The 23,286-nt window shown below is 41.6% G+C and overlaps 1 long non-coding RNA gene and 1 pseudogene across 1 annotated transcript; both read left to right on the forward strand.

The window, feature by feature from the left end:
• The first annotated feature begins 872 nt into the window (after positions 1-872).
• Positions 873-991, forward strand: LOC134896935 (5S ribosomal RNA; annotated as a pseudogene).
• Positions 992-6,399: 5,408 nt separating this feature from the next.
• Positions 6,400-23,002, forward strand: LOC135057816 (uncharacterized). The gene is made up of 3 exons (XR_010244380.1): positions 6,400-6,564; positions 22,615-22,645; positions 22,742-23,002. It is a non-coding gene; the product is annotated as an uncharacterized LOC135057816 (long non-coding RNA).
• Positions 23,003-23,286: the final 284 nt, after the last annotated feature.

Here is a 23,286-nt window from a genome sequence, read left to right on the forward strand (position 1 = left end):
TAGAACAGCAAACATTTAACAGAGGGGGGGGGGGGTGAGAGCAGCTTGCACCCACATGGACTGGGGAGATGGGGAGAAGAGAGCAGCCATGCAACAGATTGGGGGTGGGAGAGAGCAGCAGCATGCCTTTCACCTGAAGGGTGGGTAGGGGGAAGGGGCAGTAGGCAGAAGTTTTGCCTAGGGTGCCGAAAAACCTTGCACTGGCCCTGCATGTATGTGTTATCATTCTATATAATATGTTCATTTGGTCCAGTGGCCACCAGAGGCGGCCACACGGACCAAATGAAAGTGATCATGCAGGGAGATGTTACAGCCTACTTATAATTAAGTAAAAATATTGATCTGACTGTCTCACACTTGCTGAATATGGAGAGAGGGTGCTGGGGAGAGAGAGAGAGTGGGGGTAGAGGTAGTTTATCGGTGTGGCAGTTGCCATTTATAACAACCTTCCATATTCAAAATTGACTGGATTTTCTATCTTTTTGTTTAATTTCCACTTACAGTTAAATATATATATATATATATATATATATATGGGTAGTGGGGGTATGGCGCCACAGGTATGTGTGAGCAGATGCTTATTAAAACAATACGACGGAAAAAAGAGGAAGAAACTGCCAAGAAACTGTCCCAGAGAGAAATGTTCTGGATATTTCAACTAAAAACCTCACACACTCTGGGCTTCAATGAAGGATACGAAATCGCACCCTTTCTTTGACAGAGGCATCGATGACCAAACAATCATGGATATGTATAGTATATTCCTCTTTTTTCCGTCGGCACCTTGCACTTTTACAGTTAAGGTTCTAAGATAGAATGTCAATTATTCCCAATAAAAACCTGTTACTGTGTGAATAAGTAATTTCGCCGAAAAATACAGTCACACCGCACTGGCACACGCCCAATCTCGTCCGATCTTGGAAGCTAAGCAGTGTTGGGCCCAATCAGTACCAAGTGGGTAACCACTTGAGAAGATTGGGTACTGTATAAGGGTAGACCAGCTAACTCGTAACGGTGGCAATACAGGGAATATTGACATACGAATAATCCACTTTCTGCACAGACACTATATCTTTATTCTTGATAAATGTTCATAACATCTCTTAAAAATTTATCACAACCTTTTAGAAACCTAATTCACATACTCCACGACCTAAGACCTCCACCTTATCTCTGAAAAATACTTCCCTCACGTTATTTTCATTTATCCTCACAACATCCCAAATTTTTTTTTGCACTAATCAATTAATGATTTACCTATAATACCATATTAGACACCTCTATATCACCACTCAGAAAATCCACTCTCTGCACCTATTTGAATGTCCCCTTTCCTTTAATTAAGATCTAATAATATCTTAGCACAGCATTAATAATTTAATAAATAATAATTTATTAAATATCACGCTTTATTAATGAAAGTCCAGAAGTCGAAATTATCACTAACCCAGACCTGGGTTTAAATATTGATATAATCCATTCTTTGGTCCACTAAGCATTACTTATATCTAAGCAATATGTTTTAAATAGTTTTTTTTAATTCATTCTATTCACAAATACTAATATGTATGTTTGTCTTATTTGTTTGAGCTGCTTCTGCACCTCAAACATAAAGCAGTGTCTGCGATCCAAAGGCTCCTTAAAGATGGCCGCCGTATGGATTGGAATTACAGTCCAAAAAACCATTTCAAAGATGGCCACCGCATCCCTGTATATGAAACCGCAAATCACTATGGAGATGCTGGAAACAGCTGTGACAAGGCACCACGCACCCGCCCAGCCGGAAGAAGGGCAGAGAGACGTCTACGCCCAACCGGAAGAAGGGCATAGCCAATTCATCACGAGGACGTTAGACCGGAAGTAGCGCGAGGTGCGCATGCGCAATGAGACACTGAGGACACAGGAAGTGGGGCGGAAGTGACGCGAAAAGCGTCCTGTCCGTTTTTATATGATTTCTCCATGTACTCTGCTCGTTTTTAACATTACAAACTATATTTGGCCTCACCATTAGTAGCCATACCCATTACCTACATTGAAATTCAGTTTTGTGTTATAATTCTGAAAGATTAACACTAACAGGAAGTGATGTCATAGACACTCTTCCTTAATCAGTGCTGCTATAAATAAGAGTGTTTGTACACTAGTCCCTTACCCCTTGATGAAGTCTGAGGACGAAACGCGTTGGGTGTACCTCCACTGACTCTCCATCTTCAAAGATAAGCATCATTTTTACCATCCTAAAATACTTTTTATCAGTATGAAATTGCTTTTACTGATTTTACGTGATTTTGGATTCTAGCTAAATTATACATTAAATTTTTATTACATCCGTTTATGTTTTTTAAAAAAATCTTTTTTACTGCATATCAAGTTTTTATCTACTTTTTTATCCCATCATTATGTCATAAATTGTATAAATAAATATATTGTTACTCCTTTTTTTTTTTTTTTTTAAAGTTAGAATTTTTTATTGAGAATGAACAGTATCCAAAACAGTAACAATAGTTAGGTTGTACAAGTTGAGGTTATGAACATGAAGACAGGATGTGTACATATCATACCAACTTAATAAAGACAATTCTATGGTAATAAAGGTTAACCGGTATCTTCAAATTGTGTCTTATATAAGTCCACATGTGAACCTAATCAATTCTCATTTTATTTTTTATTTATCGGATCGTTTCTATATCAAAACAGAGTGTAAATCTATGGAGGATAGAGGCAAGAAAGAGAAAGAGGGGGAAGGGAGTGAAGAAGCGAGAAAACGGATGTTAGTAGAGGAGGAAAATTAAGAAGGTTCCCTATAAGGAAGCAAGAGGTTGGGAATAGTCTTCTGTTTTAATACCATAAGGAGGGACAATTGGTGAGCTAGAGGAAATAGTAATGCTAGCGGTGTTAGCAGTATTAGCAATATTAGCAATATTAGCAGTATTAGCAGAGTCCGGGCATCAATAAAGAGCGGGCGAGGTACCAAGGAGACCAGGTGTTGTGGAACTGAGCCACAGTGTTATTCCTTAGGCTTGTAATGTATTCCATATTGGCTATGTGATTAATCTTAGTCAATAGTACAGCCTTGGAGGGTGGTTTATGGTCTTTCCAGCATTTAGCGATCAGTGCTTTAGCCGCCATGCAAAGTTGCATGATTAGCTTGTCTTGGGTTTTGGGTAGTGACGGTATGGGGGCGTGAAGCAAAGCAATGTCAGGGGAGAGGTCAAGGTTATGCCCGCAGGTTTGAGCAATAAGTGCTCCAACCGTGTTCCAGAAGGGGCGGATAGAGGGGCAAGTCCACCATATGTGAAAAAAGGTTCCCTCCTCTCCACAGTGTCTCCAGCACAGATTTGATGTTGTGGGGAAGATGGAGTGAAGTCTGGAGGGGATCAGATACCACCTGGTGTAGACCTTATAACATGTTTCCTTAAGTGCTACACTGATAGAAGCCTTAGCGATACGCATTCTGATTTCCACCCATTGATCGTCTTCCAACGGGTGGGAGAGATCTGATTCCCAGGCTAATTCATGGGATTCACGGATTGGGGGGTCTGGTGCCAAGATTGAGTTGTATATTGTTGAGATATTCCCCTTTTTGCCAATTGAACGTAAACACATATATTCACAGGGGGTGGGTGTTTTCAGGGGGGTGGTTTTAAGCTGAGATTTCAGGAAGCTGAGAATTTGGATATAATGGTATTGACACGAGGATGGGATACCAAAGCGCTCTTGAATGTCTCCAAAAGTGGTCGGTGCTGAGTGGCCTTTAACATGGATGAATCTCCTGGGATTGCCATGGGGCCGCTATTCTTCGCTCGCATCCTGGGGGAAAGGCGGGGTGACCCCAGATGGGTGATAAGGGTGAGGGGTATGAAGATAGATTGTGGGTGCTGCGGAGTTTATCCCACAGTCCGAGTGTGAATTTAATCGTGGGGACTGAGTAGGCCGAGGCTGGTCTGCAGGACTTGGGGAGCCACGTAAGAGAGTCGAGGGGGACACCCTGATATAGTGAATTCTCGATATCTACCCATTTTCTGATCCCTTGGGGGGAGTGCCAGGACACTATGTGCTTAAGGTGACAGGCGTTAAAATAAGCCTGAAGGTCAGGGTATCCCAAACCACCTGAGGTGGCACTCTTAGTCAACAGTGCTCGTCGTAATCGAGATTTACGATGAGCCCAAACAAATTTGTTGCACAGTGATTGCAGGGACGCCAAAGTCACTCGGGGCACCATTATTGGAATGGTCTGAAACAGGTAAAGAATACAAGGGAGGAGATTCATTTTTAGGGCATTGATCCGTCCGATCCATGAAATAAATAAACGGTCCCATTTATCTAGATCTTGAGTGAGAGTTTTAATTATGGGAACATAATTAGCCTGATATAGGCTGGTGTAGGATTTAGTAATAAATATGCCAAGGTATTTAATAGCCGAGGGTCTCCAAAGAAAAGGGAAAGAAGATGTTAAAATCCTATGGGTATGGGATGGAACATTAAATGTAAGGGCCTCGGATTTGGTGTGATTTATTTTGTAACCAGAGAGGGAACCATGTAAAAGTAGTTCTCTCTGTAAGTTAGGGAGAGATATCAGAGGGTTAGTGAGAGTCAAGAATACGTCATCTGCAAACAAAGAGATTTTATACGAATTCTGTCCCACTGTGATGCCCCCAATATCCGTATTAAGTCTGATTCGGGCCGCAAGAGGTTCAATGCATAGGGCAAAAAGTAGAGGTGAGAGAGGGCATCCCTGCCGAGTACCATTCTTCAGGTTGATTCGATGTGAGCCCAAGCCATTGGTCAGGACCACGGATGAGGGGTTAGAATAGAGAGCCGCTATTGCTGTGATAAAGTGTCCATGGAAGCCAAATGCGGATAAGGTAGAAAACAAAAATTGTTACTCCTTTTTTTAAAACCGTATCCTGCTATATTCTTCATAGATATATTAATTTGGTAGACACTGCAAGTCGCTGGTACCCCTATTCCCCCCCTTCTTTTACCACATATATATATATATATATATATATAAACTCCAATGTGGAATGGCACTCTCCTTACAGGGATCACTTGCATATTCATGTCCTTGTATAAATAAATACATCTGGCTTGTGAAGAACGCCCTGATGGGGTGGGGGGGTGGGGGGGGTCTAACACGGCATGGCACTGCAGGTCTTGTAAAACAATAAACTTTTTTTATTGATGTGACGTTTCGGGGCTACATGCGCCCCGTCCTCAGACAAACAGAAATAAAGGACACTGTGTACAATCTTGCCTTGTAACCCCTGCAGAAGCAGGTCTCCTTCCGCCGCCGCCGCAGCCCGGGCTTCCGCTGCAGGGACGAGTCCGCGCCCTCAAGTGACACCTCATTTGACTCCGCAAGCACAGTTATTCCAAGGGCTAGTAAGGCCTTGTGGCCTATAGTATCGTCAGATAAAGATCTGCCTGTCTTCAAGGGAGTACGTCCAATGTCGTGCTATAGAAGGGGACGCAACCTCAGGGATCTTTTGGTCCATTCTAACATAACGGCTTGAATTCAGCCCAAGGTAACACTGATACAAAAAGACTGGGCTGCTATAAATGCACAAACTGTACTACCTGTAATTACATGATTTCTGGACACGCCTTCCAACATCCTCACACGTCCAAGTTGTTCAAGATAAATCACGTTCTCTCATGTGACTCCGGATTCGTGGTCTATTTGATATGTCCATGTGGCCTTTAGTACGTGGGAATGACCACTAGAAAATTTAAAGAACGTATAGGCCCTCCGTCGCTCGGCCATCAAAGGAGCATTGGAAGGGAAAAGCGTGGACCAACCGGTGGCGAACCATTTCAAAGAACAGGCACATGATTTGTCATCACTTAGGTACCAAATTGTCGATCATGTACCAGCCTTAAACCGGGGTGGAGATCAACATAAGATTCTGATGAAACGGGTGGCGTCATGGATATTCAGATTGGACAGTGTGGTACCGAAGGGTCTCAGTGAACGTATTACATGGAACACTTTCATATAAAGAAGAGGCGCTATCAAATTGTTCTAATAAAAGCTTCGACAATAGTCAGGATCAGTTGGTTAGGTTATGTCATTATTTAGGGCTTAGGGGACTATGTGATTTAGTTATCTTTAGACCTCATTATAATCCCTGTACATTTATTTATCTTACAGTCCCATAGATTCACTTCAGCAACAGCAGTTTGCCTTATATACATTTAGTAGCTTAGTCTGTATAATCCAGCAATTATGGGCCACTGCTTAATATATTTGTATTGTTTCAGTATATTTTTTTCAGTTAGGTGCTTTGATACTGTAATGTTAGCAACATTGTATTAATATACACGTTATGCTGTCTACAACATCAGCAGTTTCATATGATCACTACTGGTGTATTTGTTTATATTTTGCAGAGAGGGGCTCTTCCCCTGTAGCGGCTGATGGCCGGGAAACAGCGTAAGTGTTGCCATAGCAACTGCTGGGACATGCAGGAACTGACGTCACTTGAGGGCGTGGACTTGTCACGGCAGCAGAAGCCTGGGCTGCGGCGGTGGGAGGAGACCTGCTTCTGGAGGGTTTATAAGGTAAGATTGTGCACAGTGTTCTTTATTGCTGTTTGTCTGAGGACGTGGCGCATGTAGCCCCGAAACGTCACATCAATAAAAAAGTTTATTGCTTTACAAGACCTGCAGTGCCGTGCCGTGTTAGACACCCCTATCAGGGCTTCACAAGCCAGATATATAAGGATAATGCTGCTCCTCACCTCTGTAGTGCCTCCAGCGGCCGCTGCAAGACGTCTACCCCCAGACTGGCCTGGGAAGCTGTACAGGGACTAGTGTGCTTACACGTGCCAGTGCAGGTTTACGTAGTGCAGCATCATTATAGCCTACCCATTACAGATATGCAGCATCTATCTATCTATCTATCTATCTATCTATCTATCTATCTATCTATCTATCTATCTATCTATCTAACAGTACACACACACCCTATGTACTCTGCACCCCCCCACCTTATTCTGCCCCTATATACATACTGCACCCCCATACCCCTCCACATAGTGCCTCTATATACAGGGCACCCCTCTCCTCTATACACAGCTTCTGCCATATATTTATTTATTTATTTATTAACAGTTTCTTATATAGCGCAGCAAATTCCGTTGCGCTTTACAATTTGAAATAACAATAACAAACTGAGTGATAACAGTCACAGAGGTAGGAAGGCCCTGCTCGCAAGCTTACAATCTATAGGGAAATAGCACCTTTTCTTGTGTACATATGCCTATCTATTGCATAGAATGAGAAGACATGTGAGGATATGTGTGGACTGTACAGAGTGGATGCAATTTGATAGGAAGGTTTATGAAAGTTATGTGGGCGGTTCTGGAATTTGATACGCTTGCCTAAAGAGGTGAGTTTTCAGGGAACGCTTGAAGGTTTGGAGACTAGAGGAGAGTCTTATTGTGCATGGTAGGGCATTCCACAGAGTGGGTGCAGCCCGATGAAAGTCCTGCAGTCGTGAGTGGGAGCGAGTAGTGAGTGTGGATGAGAGATGCAGGTCTTGTGAAGAGCGAAGAGGTCGGGTTGGGAGATATTTTGTGATAAGCGAAGTGATGTACGTTGGTGTAGTTTGGTTAATGGCCTTGTGTGTGAGTAAAAGTATTTTACATTGAATGCGGTAGAGTACAGGTAACCAATGGAGGGACTGACAGAGTGGATCTGCAGACGATTAACGTCTAGCGAGGAAGATAAACCTCACCGCAGCATTTAGAATGGATTGTAGTGGTGAGAGTCTCGTTTTGGGAAGACCAGTTAGGAGACTATTGCAATAATCAATGCGGGAGATAATGAGAGCGTGGATTAGAGTTTTAGCAGTGTCTTGTGTAAGGTATGGTCGTATTTTGGATATGTTTTTTAGATGCATGTAACATGATCTTGAGACAGATTTAATGTGGGGAACAAAGGACAGATCAGAGTCAAGGATGACACCTAGGCAGCGAGCTTGTGGGGTAGGGTAGATAGTCGAGTTTTCAACAGTGATAGAGATATCAGGTTGGTACCTACTATTGGCTGGTGGAAATATTCAGTTTGAGATGGCGAGATGTCATCCAGGATGAAATGGCAGAAAGGCATTTAGTAACACGGTCCAGTACAGATAGCGACAAGTCAGGGGAGGATAGGTAGATTTGAGTATCATCTGCGTACAGATGATACTGAAAACCAAAAGAGCTGATTAGTTTACCAAGAGATGAGGTATAGATAGAGAAAAGCAGAGGACCCAAGACTGAGCCTTGCGGTACTCCAACTGAAAGAGGTAGCGAAGAGGAGGTAGATTCAGAGAAGCGAACACTGAAGGAGCGATTAGATAGGTATGATAGGAACCAAGAAAGGGCTGTGTCTTTAAGACCTAGGGATTGTAGCGTCTGTATGAGAAGACAGTGATCTACAGTGTCAAATACAGCAGATAGATCTAGAAGAATAAGTAGTGAGTAGTGGCCTTTAGACTTCGTAGTGACCAAATCATTAACCACTTTAGTCAGTGCTGTCTCTGTGGAATGTTGGGAACGGAAGCCTGACTGAAGTGGGTCCAACAAAGTGTATGAGTTAAGAAAGTGTGTGAGTCGAGTTTAGGCAAGTCTCTCAAGTAGCTTAGAGAGACAAGGGAGCTGAGTCTCTCAAGGGAGCTGAGAGATAGGGCGGTAGTTTGAGAGAGCATTAGGGTCAGAATTTAGTTTTTTTTAAATGGGAGTAATCACTGCATGCTTGAAGAGTGAAGGAAAAATGCCAGTAGAGAGAGAGAGATTACAGATGTTAGTTAAGGTAGGGATGAGCACCAGAGACAGAGCTTTACTTATTTGTGAGGGTAAAGGATCAAGAGGAGAGGTAGTAGAGAAGCAGGATGAGAAGAGTGATGATACTTCATCTTCATTTGTGGGATCAAATGAAGAAAGAGTGCCAGAGGGTTCGGGTAAAGAACGGAGCAGGTCACTGGCTGACGAAGAGCATACCATTTCATCTCGGATCTTATCAATCTTCTCCTTGAAGTAGGAAGCAAGATCCTGTGCCTTGATAGTGGCGGGTGGGGTAGGTGCGGGAGGATTCAGAAGTGATTTAAATGTATTAAAGAGTCGTTTGGGGTTATAAGCTTGAGCAGAGATAAGAGTTTGGAAATATGTTTGTTTGGCAGTGTCCAGGGCATTTTTATAAGAATGGTAGACAGTCTTATATGTGAGGAAGTCACTTGAAATACGAGATTTACGCCACTGACGTTCAAGTTTTCGTGTGAGTTTTTGTAGTTGTCTTGTTAATTTGGAGTGCCATGGTTGACATCTAGGCCTACGTGGAGTGTGATGGGTAGCTGGAGCCACTTCATCAGGGGCTAGTTCTAGAGTCTCATTAAGTCTAATTAAATCATCATGCATAGGAGACCACAAATAGGTTGAACTCGATGGACAATTGTCTTTTTTCAACCTCAGATACTATGTTACTATGTTACTATGTATGTTAAGGTGTGATACAGCCATCTCAGGAGAGGTGAATGCAGAAATAGGTGAAAGCTGTTGTTGGAGTGAAGTGGAAAGTTCTTGAAGATTAATTGTGTTAATATTTCTGCGGGTTTGAGGAAGATTGGAGGACTTCAGCAACACAGAGTTTGAATTAACAGAGGAGAGCATGCAGGTGATAAGGTTGTGATCTGAGATTGGGAAAGGCGTGTTAGTGAGTTCAGAGATGGAGCATAGTCTGGTGAATACTAGATCAAGGCAGTGGCCCGCCTGATGAGTAGAGGAGTCAGTCCATTGGGAGAGGACAAGAGAGGAGGTTAGAGAGAGTAGTTTGGAGGCATGCGCAGCAGATTTTGGACAATCAATAGCAATATTGAAATCACCCATGATAATGGTGGAGATGTCAGAGGATAGGAAGTGAGGGAGCCAGGCAGAAAAATCTTCCAAAAATAGTTTTGGATGACCAGGTGGGCGGTAGATAGCTGCAACACGCAGAGAGAAAGGAGAGTAAACCCTAATGGAATGTACTTCAAATGATATAAATGTGAGTGATGGAACCTGTGGTAGAACAGTGTATGCAAAAGATTGGGAAAGTAAAAGTCCAACTCCTCCTCCTTTATGGTTATCGGGTCTGGAGGTGTGTGTTAAGTGGAGACCACCATGTGCCAGTGCTGCAGGGGAGGCTGTGTCAGATTGTGTGAGCCAGGTTTCTGTTATAGCCAGCAGATTGATGTTGTTGGATATGAAGAGGTCATGGATGGATGTTAATTTGTTACAAACAGAGCGTGCATTCCATAAGGCACATTTTAGTGATCTGGAGGGTGATGGAAGACATGTTATGTTTATTAGGTTAGCTGGATTTCTATGTTGCTGTGAATCAGATGAATGTGAGCGATGTAAGTGGTTGGGTCCTGGATTTGGTGAAATGTCACCAGCTATCAGAAGCAGAAGAGAGAGATAAATGTGGGTGTCAGAGGTTAGTGAAAGTTTTTTATGGTGAGAGGTTGTAGATGTTATTGTAAATGAGTATAGGGAAGTAAAAAGCTCATGAGTGCTAATAAGAGGGGAGTGTAGAATTGAGGGGGCAACATGTACAGAGGGCTGAGTTGCTGGGAGACTGAATGATGCAATGGTCTTTATGAATACTCCATGAAGAGCAATGCAGAAAATCAATTTGTGGAACATAGTTAGTTTGAGATGAAACCAGTGTTATCTAGGCTGAGAGTGTAAGGTTTCACTTGTTCAAGTTAAAAGTTCAGGTGCCTATTTACTGGTGTTGTTACGCTGTATGTAAGCTGTGCATGATAGAGCAAAGTGACAAACAGGTATGTACAATCACATGTAAATCACAATGTAAATAGTTTTATACAAAATTGGTTGCATTTTGTTCTTAGAGGTCATGAGGATTGTAGTTGGTAAAATATATACATACGCTGAAATGCACAGATGATTGGGAATGAAAGGAAGGGTGGATGTTTTTCTGTATTGTCGGTGGGATGTTTTCGTCTGTTTTCGTCCTGGTAAGTCCTGGGTAAGTCTATATTGTAATATTTTCTTAACCCTTTTAAACAACCCTTCTAATAAAACCCTGTTCAGCCGGCTGTTGTTCAGCCAAGCATCTTTCCTAGTATAATAACAATATCACTGCTGCATGTATATTCTGAGCAGATCCAAAATGCAAATGAGCGTAGATTACCTAGTATAATAACAATATCACTGCTGCATGTATATTCTGAGCAGATCCAAAATGCAAATGAGCATAGATTACCTAGTATAATAACAATATCACTGCTGCATGTATATTCTGTATATATGTATATACCGCATACTCTGCGCCTCCTCCTCCATATTCTATGCTGTAACCCCAGGTTACTTGCCATCCCGGGACTCGGCAAAAAGTAGCAGCCGTAACCAATAAACGGATGCAAGAACCACCAGATGGTCCAGCAGTGCTGAGAGCAGAAGCACTGGGGACACGTGTGACCACCTACCGGTGGGGGGAGTAGGTGAATCATTCTGGCAGGAAGGGGAGAACCTGTGTGGGTAGAGCAGGGCGGGGACCTGGGAGAAAGAGTGGGCTGCAGATTACGTGGCTGAGGAGGAGACAAGTAATTGACTCAACTGTTTTATATATACTGCGTACCAGCAGAGGGGAAGGGAGGGACTACCCTCCACCCCCCTTCCCTATAATCCAGCCCTTGTGTCCATAATTTTGATGGGATTTTAACTAGTCACAATTATAAACACAAGTGGCTGGAGGGATCCGCCCAGACAGGGAAGAAAAAGGAGGTGTGACCACACCTATGGGCTACCATCGGGAGACAGTCCAGGTAGGGCTGTAGCAGCCAAGAAGCCCAGTGAGCCAGGAGGCCAGTGGGAGCCAGCAGGCCAGTGTTCAGATCTGCTGGACACAGGGAGGACCATAAAACTCTGAGACTGTGCATGTGAAGCTGTGGCAGCCAAGTCAGGACCAAAAGCCTATGGCCAGACCTGCAATGAGTGGACAAGACTGAGAGTTTGTGTTCCAGACTAGCTGTTCTGTTAGATAGGGGTCAAGAAGTGAACTAGTGTCCTGAGTGAGGGCCAGGCTGTTTTTGTTTTCATTGATGGTTGCTGACAGTAAAGCTCCATTTAATTTATTTGAACTTGGAAAAGCTGCATGTGGACCCTTATTTGAGCACCTAAACCATGGGTCTTCAACCTGTGGCCCTCCAGATGCTGTGGAACTAGACATCCCAGTATACCCTGCCACAGTTTTACTATCAAGGCATGCTAAAACTGATGCAGGGCATGCTGGGATGTGTAGTTCCACAGCAGCTAGAGGGCCACAGGTTGAAGACCCATGACCCAAAACACTGCACTACTGACCACTCTACTGAGCTAATTACCCTAGATTGTCACTAAATGTCCAGAAAATAATGAGCTTAAGGGCACATTCATGCTTTAAAACTGTATTCAATATAAGATAGGTGGCTTCTCAAGGATTCTATTCCACCGTTGCTTTCTAAAATTTTAATGCTGTGTTTATGATTTCTGAACATAGCACTTCCTATATCCCATGCACTAACAGTATAGAAGATTGCATTGCCAATAGTACAAGTACATGGAAAAAGCTTGAAAAGTCCATTGCTAAAATGAATCTAAAGCATGCATCGTCTTTATATGATTTACTTTTTTCCCAATGCATACGTGTAAACGAGCGCTAATGTTTTTTTGTCCGCTATTTTGAATATATTATGTTTCACCATTATACAACAGCATTTATATTTTAGTGATTGTACTAATCCCTAACATTATATATGGCATATATGTATTACAGTAACTAGAGTATTTGTATTTGGAACAAGTTTTCTAGGATATAGACAAGAGGTACTGGTGTTTTTAAATTATTTTTTTATGTCCTTAAAAAAAATCAATACAAGTAGCTTCATTGAGAACCTACAAACCACAAAAAATAAATATTAATTTAGACATTTGTAAATGATTTTGAGTTCATGGTTCTTACTTATGTCACATCTCCCTCCAGTTCTGAAATTTATCATACACTCTAGATGTTTTTCTATAAAAATAGATTTTGGTCACATAGTTCCTAACCTTGCCTGGCAGGCAGAGAATGGTCCCTGGTCATTAACATTGTATCCCTGGCCATTAAGATTGATATTTAGTGGTGTACCCAAAAGAGGAGACAGGTAGAAGAACAACATAGAAAAGTGAGGAAGAAGGATGAAAAGCAGAAAGCAGGGAAAGGAGAAGAGGTGAAAGTGATAGGGAGAAAAGGAGGAAGCAATAGCAAGTGTGGAGTGAGAGGAAAAAAGGGAGAAGGAGGGATGACCGAGCCTAAACTATTTAAAACATTACTATATAGTAATATTGGATAAGGTCTTAGCTAGCACTTTAAAGTTTAATATTATAAATTCAAGTGGTCCGCTTCTTATCACTGTTACTAAAGTGCCATTGTAAAATCACAGCATATGTCCAGTGGAAATGTGGTGATGCATTCTACTCACCATGTGTATCACCATGATGCCGTAAATACAGTGCTAATTGGAGCTAATGCTCCAATTAGCACTGTATTTACGGCATCACTCTACAACTGTTGTGGGTTACATTTAGTAGCATTCGATCAGGTTTTAGGGGTCTATTTACTAAGACTCAGGTGGAAATTAAGTGGACGGAGATAAAGTACCAGCCAATCGGCTCCTGTCATTTTTCAAACCCAGCCTGTGACATGGTAGTTAGGAGCTGATTGGCTGGTACCTTATCTCCAACCACTTTATCTCCAGAGCTGATTGGCTGGTACCTTATCTCCAACCACTTTATCTCCACCTGAGGCTTAGTAAACAGACCCATAAGAGACTATCCACCAAGACCGTGATTAGGGGTGTAACATCATAACATCATGCATTTAGGGTGTGTGGCTGGCAGGGGGCAGGGCTGGCCCTAGAGCCCTGTGGCATTGTTGCATCCACTAGCACAATTTACAAAAGGATGCAGTTTCTATTTTTAATTTATGTTTTAATTACCTTTTAAAATTAATTATATGTAATTAGTGTGCTGTCTGGTAACACTAAAGCCAACAGTTCATATACTGTTAACACCCATTTCCTTCACCCAGTAGCACTATTGTAACCACTATAAAATCACCCAGTATCAGTATTGTAAGCATTATAACATTTCCATTATGGTTTCATTTACTATTTGTCTGTTGTAGTAATCAATAGTTTCATGTAAGGGCATAGCTACAATAGGTGCAGGGAGTGCAGCTGCTATGGGGCCCAGAGTTGAACGCGGCCCACCTTCCCTGTCAAAGTTACATGTGTGTTATATACATTTTTCACCATTGGGTGATACAAACATTTGCCTTGGGGTCTACAATATATCTAGTTATGCCCCTGGACCTGCTTATTGTAATAAGGTGTGAAATGCATTATAATGTTACATAATATGAACTGGGGCACTATAATGTGGCACAGTATGAGGTGAAGGCATTATAGTGTGGCACAATATGAACTAGAGACACTGTATGTCATTATGTGAATTGGGCGTACTGTGTTGCATAATGTGTACTGGGGCAGCAGTACAATATGACATACTGTAATATGAACTAGGGCACTACTATGGTTCAAAAAATTAACTAGGGCAATATTACAGTGCATAAAATTAACAACTGCTGCCGAAAAGTGTATATCTAGAAGAACTGGTATACTTTTTTCCAGTGAAGACTAAAGGCAATATTATTGCTTAAAAATGTTAAAGATATAATCATCATAATCATTTTATTTATATAGCGCTTTTCTCCAATAGGACTCAAGGCGCTTTACAGATAGAATGACCATAGGACCTCATTCAGTGTAGGCCCTGCGCGTTCTCCCTGGCCCGATATTCAGGGGTATGTGATCACATCTCAGATGCTATCCATACTGAATAAGGCCCTATGTGATAAATATAGAAAGAAGGCAGCAGCTGTTTATAAGGAGGAGAAAAATGACAATCCCCAGGAGAGGTATAAAAAAACCAACTTAAAATTGTAGGTTAGTTGACCATTTTGTTAGTATATGAACTAATTACATATACTGTATGTCGAATGAAAAAGAATTAAAAAATATATCTATACATATAATAAAACTGTAAAGGTTACTGTATGTCTGTACATAGCAATTTTTTTTTAGAAATTTACTGTACATCTAGGGACTGTTTATGAGCTATGGAGACGGAAAAAAACAACAGAATTTTTGTCTGTCTGACTGTTCAGTTCGGCATCACTGAATGAATTTGGATCACATTTTCACTATTGTATAGCTTAGTCAACCCTCTCTAGGGGCAGATGTATTAACCTGGTGAAGGCATAAGGAAGTGATAAACCAGTGACAAGTGCAAGGTGATAAACGCACCAGCCAATCAGCTCCAATACGTTAATTTGCCGTTAGGAGCTAATTGGCTGGTGCATTTATCACCTTGCACTTATCACTGGTTTATCACTTCCTTATGCCTTCTCCAGGTTAATAAATCTGCCCCCTAAGAAAGAAATTGAAGCATGTATGATTTCGATGTAACTCCAGGGAGAAGAGCAACAAAAGAAACCAGACACTTGGCACTCAGCGTATGCAGAATGCAGGCTCCTCAAATCCAAAATGTCTATTCGTGTGTATATATATATATATATATCAGAAAAGTGAAGGCGGCACTCAGCAGACGATTTCCAGATATTTAATATCTGGAAATCGTCTGCTGAGTGCCACCTTCACTTTTCTGCTGTTGTGAGTACCTGCTGGGGCTCTAGGAAGGCACCGCAGCAAGTTATATCTGGGAAGTGACTGGAGTGCCGAGTTAATACATACACCACTATATATATATATATATATATATATATATATATATATATATATATACAGACTGTTTTGAAGGCGGCACTCAAAGACTTACACAAGTAGTGAAAAACCATCCATGTGTGGATGTTGTTTTAATGCGTGTTACGTTTCGGGGACGTATCCCCTTCCTCAGACAGTGATTTAGTGCAACAATACAAATATAAATACATGTAACAATTAGTGCCACTTACCCCCCTTCCATGACTCTCAGCTGCGTGCCTCGCGGTGTTCCAGACCTCCCCCGTCCCGCACTTCCGGTCTCTACGTTACCAGAGCACAGGAAGTGACGTCACTGGGCCAGTCGGTTACCATGACGACGCGCCACGAGCTGTCATGTAGGAAGCTGAAAACATAAACAAAACAAGAGTTCATAACATCTAGATACTAGATAAGTATAATACACATAGTGAACAACAATCCTGTGTAATAACATAAAACGTTTGGACATACAAATAAAATTGCGCCCAATATGGGCTGGAGTATGCCTAATAAACAAACCATGTAGATCTAAAATGTGAGATGTGTACATACAATGACTGCACTGTACAGCCTGATGCCCAACCTTGCCGCGTGGCCTAACCCCGCCTATCTATTGCTTATGACTATTTTCTTACAACTAGTTACTGTCATATGGTCTTCTTATTTTGATTCTGTGTACCACTGTGATTTACAATCCTGTGTGGCGTATTTGCCAGCCACGAAGAGACCTTTCAACTCTGTCTTTCTAGTGGACCATGCTGGGTTTAACTTCTATTAAAGATATGTATCAACCTCAGCTTGTGTATAGGTGCACATAATGATTATATATCATTTACCACCTTGCTATAGAAAGTTAATAAGCCCCAGGTTCTCATTAAGTCCCCTTGGAGCCAAACAATCTAGCTTAAAAATCCATTTGGATTCTAATTGGAGCAATTTCTTACCCCTGTCACCACCACGTATGGATGCAGGGACATGATCCACCGCCTTATATCTGAGGCTGGCCAAATTATGTCGCGAAACGGCAAAATGACGGGCTACCGGTTGATCACTTTTACCGGATTCTATTGCTGCCCGTATAGCCGACCGATGTTGTGTAAGTCTCACTTTCAGTTGACATTCTGTCTTTCCAACATAGTATAGCCCACAGGGGCATACTATGACATATAGTACAAACTTTGTAGTACACGTTAATGGCCACCTGATTTTTAGCCTCTTGCCGGTCTGAGGGTGTGGTATGGTATCACCAATCAGCAAAAAGGAACAAGTTGTGCAACCTAAGCATTTGAAGCATCCATTCTTTCTACTCAGAAAGTTACTGGATGCTTTTGGTTGACAAAAACCTGTTACGTCAGTTTTTACAATCATATCCTTGATGTTTCTACTACGGGTGTAGCTGGGCATTAATCTATGGTTTTGAAGGCATTTCAGATCCGGATCTGAGGTTACCATTTGCCAAAGACTTTTCACTTGTTTAGATATCACAGGGCTTTTGGTATTATACTCATTAACCCAAGGCATGATGGATTTGGCCAGATCTTTCCCTCTCTTCCTGTTTTTCTGTGTGGCAGTGTACATCGCCTTTTTACAAGCTCTATTCAACTCAACCTTAGAATAACCCCTCTCACAGACGTTGTCAATCATTTCTTTCAATTGTATGTCCCTCATGCTAGTGTCTGAGTTATTCCGACATACCCTCAAAAACTGAGAGTATGGCAGACTGCGTATAATAGCTTTAGGATGGAAGCTGTCTGCATGGAGGATTGTATTCCTGTCAGTGGGTTTTTTGTATAAGGAAGTCAGTATCAAACCATTCCGTAATTGGATCAATACATCAAGGTAACAAATCTCTGTTTTGCTAGCAGTAAGAGTGAGTTTAATGGTGCTACTAGATTGGTTCTGTTTGTCAATAATCTCTATGAGTCTAGTCAAATCATTGGTCCACAGAATTAAGAGATCATCAATATATCTATAGTATAATAACATAGCGGCTGAAATTTCCGCATTTTCAAAAAACAGGCCCCTCTCTACCTCCCACATGTAACTATTTGCGAAGGATGGAGCCACAGGTGAGCCCATGGAGCAACCAGTTAGTTGTCTAAAAAAACGCCCATTAAATAGGAAAAAATTGTGATCCAGTGTAAAAGCCAATAGCTCCATGAACAAACCAATATCAGGGCCCTCGTATAGCTTATTACCAGTAATCAACCGTGCCACTGCAGCCAGACCCGCCTGATGCGGAATGCAAGTGTCCAAGCTGGTGACATCCAATGTCACCAGCGTCGTATTGCTAGGGACCTGCCCAATCGATGCCAATTTTTCCAACAACATACCAGAGTCTTTAAGATATGTAAATGTGTCTTGCAAACACGGTTGTAGGTAATGATCCAGAAAGATAGCAATAGGCTCGCACAGAGACCCCCGGGCCGAAATAATCGGTCTCCCCGGAGGCCTCTCTGCGTCCTTGTGAATCTTAGGCAAGGTGTATAGCAGGGGCACAACCGGCCACCTAGTGGTCAGTTTATCACATATACCTTGTGAAATAAACCCATCACTAACAGCATGTTTCAATATTGCATCTAATTTCTGTTTATACATTAGGGTGGGATCTTGGTCTAATACACAATACGTGGTTATATCACTTAATAATCTCTCACATTCTTCTATATAAACCGTTGTGTCCTGTATCACTATAGATCCCCCCTTATCCGCTGCTCTTATAATGATGTCCCGCCTATTTTGTAACTCACGCAGAGCCAGTTGTTCTTCTCTGGATAAATTGTGTCTAACCATACCAGTAGGTGTATCAATTGAGTTCTCCATTAGCCGATGAAAGGTTTTTAAAGTAGCGTTTGTTGATGGTGGATCAAACTTGATCTAGCCCCCAGTTTTGCCAACCTCGAGGGCAAAGGCAAGGTAGAAGTTGTCTCAGTTTGTTTAGAAAAATGTTCTTTAATTTTTAATGACCGTGAAAGCTTGAAAGTGTCCAATTTCCATTTAAATTTATCTGGATAATTCATGGGTATAAAGGATAAACCTTTGTTCAGCAACGAATTATCCAGATAAATTTAAATGGAAATTGGACACTTTCAAGCTTTCACGGTCATTAAAAATTAAAGAACATTTTTCTAAACAAACTGAGACAACTTCTACCTTGCCTTTGCCCTCGAGGTTGGCAAAACTGGGGGCTAGATCAAGGTTTGATCCACCATCAACAAACGCTACTTTAAAAACCTTTCATCGGCTAATGGAGAACTCAATTGATACACCTACTGGTATGGTTAGACACAATTTATCCAGAGAAGAACAACTGGCTCTGCGTGAGTTACAAAATAGGCGGGACATCATTATAAGAGCAGCGGATAAGGGGGGATCTATAGTGATACAGGATACAACGGTTTATATAGAAGAATGTGAGAGATTATTAAGTGATATAACCACGTATTGTGTATTAGACCAAGATCCCACCCTAATGTATAAACAGAAATTAGATGCAATATTGAAACATGCTGTTAGTGATGGGTTTATTTCACAAGGTATATGTGATAAACTGACCACTAGGTGGCCGGTTGTGCCCCTGCTATACACCTTGCCTAAGATTCACAAGGACGCAGAGAGGCCTCCGGGGAGACCGATTATTTCGGCCCGGGGGTCTCTGTGCGAGCCTATTGCTATCTTTCTGGATCATTACCTACAACCGTGTGTGCAAGACACATTTACATATCTTAAAGACTCTGGTATGTTGTTGGAAAAATTGGCATCGATTGGGCAGGTCCCTAGCAATACGACGCTGGTGACATTGGATGTCACCAGCTTGTACACTTGCATTCCGCATCAGGCGGGTCTGGCTGCAGTGGCACGGTTGATTAATGGTAATAAGCTATACGAGGGCCCTGATATTGGTTTGTTCATGGAGCTATTGGCTTTTACACTGGATCACAATTTTTTCCTATTTAATGGGCGTTTTTTTAGACAACTAACTGGTTGCTCCATGGGCTCACCTGTGGCTCCATCCTTCGCAAATAGTTACATGTGGGAGGTAGAGAGGGGCCTGTTTTTTGAAAATGCGGAAATTTCAGCCGCTATGTTATTATACTATAGATATATTGATGATCTCTTAATTCTGTGGACCAATGATTTGACTAGACTCATAGAGATTATTGACAAACAGAACCAATCTAGTAGCCCCATTAAACTCACTCTTACTGCTAGCAAAACAGAGATTTGTTACCTTGATGTATTGATCCAATTACGGAATGGTTTGATACTGACTTCCTTATACAAAAAACCCACTGACAGGAATACAATCCTCCATGCAGACAGCTTCCATCCTAAAGCTATTATACGCAGTCTGCCATACTCTCAGTTTTTGAGGGTATGTCGGAATAACTCAGACACTAGCATGAGGGACATACAATTGAAAGAAATGATTGACAACTTCTGTGAGAGGGGTTATTCTAAGGTTGAGTTGAATAGAGCTTGTAAAAAGGCGATGTACACTGCCACACAGAAAAACAGGAAGAGAGGGAAAGATCTGGCCAAATCCATCATGCCTTGGGTTAATGAGTATAATACCAAAAGCCCTGTGATATCTAAACAAGTGAAAAGTCTTTGGCAAATGGTAACCTCAGATCCGGATCTGAAATGCCTTCAAAACCATAGATTAATGCCCAGCTACACCCGTAGTAGAAACATCAAGGATATGATTGTAAAAACTGACGTAACAGGTTTTTGTCAACCAAAAGCATCCAGTAACTTTCTGAGTAGAAAGAATGGATGCTTCAAATGCTTAGGTTGCACAACTTGTTCCTTTTTGCTGATTGGTGATACCATACCACACCCTCAGACCGGCAAGAGGCTAAAAATCAGGTGGCCATTAACGTGTACTACAAAGTTTGTACTATATGTCATAGTATGCCCCTGTGGGCTATACTATGTTGGAAAGACAGAATGTCAACTGAAAGTGAGACTTACACAACATCGGTCGGCTATACGGGCAGCAATAGAATCCGGTAAAAGTGATCAACCGGTAGCCCGTCATTTTGCCGTTTCGCAACATAATTTGGCCAGCCTCAGATATAAGGCGGTGGATCATGTCCCTGCATCCATACGTGGTGGTGACAGGGGTAAGAAATTGCTCCAATTAGAATCCAAATGGATTTTTAAGCTAGATTGTTTGGCTCCAAGGGGACTTAATGAGAACCTGGGGCTTATTAACTTTCTATAGCAAGGTGGTAAATGATATATAATCATTATGTGCACCTATACACAAGCTGAGGTTGATACATATCTTTAAGAGAAGTTAAACCCAGCATGGTCCACTAGAAAGACAGAGTTGAAAGGTCTCTTCGTGGCTGGCAAATACGCCACACAGGATTGTAAATCACAGTGGTACACAGAATCAAAATAAGAAGACCATATGACAGTAACTGGTTGTAAGAAAATAGTCATAAGCAATAGATAGGCGGGGTTAGGCCACGCGGCAAGGTTGGGCATCAGGCTGTACAGTGCAGTCATTGTATGTACACATCTCACATTTTAGATCTACATGGTTTGTTTATTAGGCATACTCCAGCCCATATTGGGCGCAATTTTATTTGTATGTCCAAACGTTTTATGTTATTACACAGTATTGTTGTTCACTATGTGTATTATACTTATCTAGTATCTAGATGTTATGAACTTGTGTTTTGTTTATGTTTTCAGCTTCCTACATGACAGCTCGCGGCGCGTCGTCATGGTAACCGACTGGCCCAGTGACGTCACTTCCTGTGCTCTGGTAACGTAGAGACCAGAAGTGCGGGACGGGGGAGGTCTGGAACACCGCGAGGCACGCAGCTGAGAGTCATGGAAGGGGGGTAAGTGGCACTAATTGTTACATGTATTTATATTTGTATTGTTGCACTAAATCACTGTCTGAGGAAGGGGATACGTCCCCGAAACGTAACACGCATTAAAACAACATCCACACATGGATGGTTTTTCACTACTTGTGTAAGTCTTTGAGTGCCGCCTTCAAAACAGTCTGTATATGTGTGTGGGTATGCAAACCCACAAGGAAGGCACCTTAGCGAGTTTTGCATAGCAGGAGTGCCGGAGCCGAGCAGTTGTATATATATATATATATATATATATATATTTTTTTTTATATTTTTTATATATATATATATATATATATATATATATATATATATATATATACTCAGTCCTTGCGCAAAACAGTCTTTGGGAAACCAGAATTGTTCAATGTGTCCACATGCTGTTCCAATCCACTCCACGCCACTGGAGTAAAAACTGAGAAACAAATGGAGAGCGCACTTGTAAGGAATTGAAAAGCACAATCTTTACTTCACAACATATGCTCACATACATTTAATTTAAAAAATAACAGCATGATTAGACCGCTGTAACTTAGCCGCTCTATTGGATCCATTTGTGCCCTTTGGACTTAATGAAGTTTGTGATATAGTCCAGTTTTTTCAGGATTGACACTCCCGAGTTCAGTTCAGTGCCCTTTTACATTGATGGCAGTGGTGTGGTCCCGATCACTGTAATGTTTGATGCTGTGGACGGTCAGTGGGTCATGCAGCGGAATATTTTCATTTTATTGCTTGAATAGAGGATTTTTTTTATGTCTTGTCCTCATATATTGGACCGATGGATTGTGCTATTATGGTCAGTGTTTCAAATTTATATATCATGTGCATTGTAATCGAATGGGATCTATACTGTAAGTCCGCTGTAGTCACAGAGTATATAGTAAAAATGTGTTTCTTTTTCAGAACCGTTCTCGTAGGGGCTACTGGGAACCAGGTAATTATAACACTAAAATGTGGTTAAATATAAGAGCGGATGATCAGTTGGATCTCAATCTAAAATGTTAAAGAATGTATCCTTTTTTTCCCAAAGGTAATTGTAAGTAGTATTTTTAATTAATGATAGCTATCATGTGAACGGAAGGACTCTTGTGGAGGTAAACCACACCACCTGACGAAGTCCATCATTGGACGAAACACATTTGGCGTGGCTTAGGACGTGGATGCTGTGACGTCATTCACCGGGACCAGAGCTGATGTGGTAACAAGGCGGGAGATCCAATGGAGCGGCTTGGTGAGGAAACGAGCCGGGAGATCCAATAGAGCAGCTAAGTTACAGCGGTCTAATCATGCTGTTATTTAATTTTTAAACTTAAATGTACGTGAGCATATGTTGTGAAGTAAAGACTGTGCTTTTAAATTCCTTACAAGTGCGCTCTCCATTTGTTTCTCATATATATAGAAAAGAAGGGGAATACGACACCACTTGTGAGGCAACATTGCCACATAATATTAACTATGTTAACAGAACTATAGAAACATCCCCCCCCCCTCCCCTTTCCCCTATACATGGGTGTCAGACAGCCCCTAAGTAAATAACAGCACTGGTATAGTGCTGTGAAAACAACAATAGATAAA

This window comes from Pseudophryne corroboree, chromosome 3 (genome assembly GCF_028390025.1).
Source record: "Pseudophryne corroboree isolate aPseCor3 chromosome 3, aPseCor3.hap2, whole genome shotgun sequence".
In the NCBI taxonomy this organism is placed as follows: Eukaryota; Metazoa; Chordata; class Amphibia; order Anura; family Myobatrachidae; genus Pseudophryne; species Pseudophryne corroboree.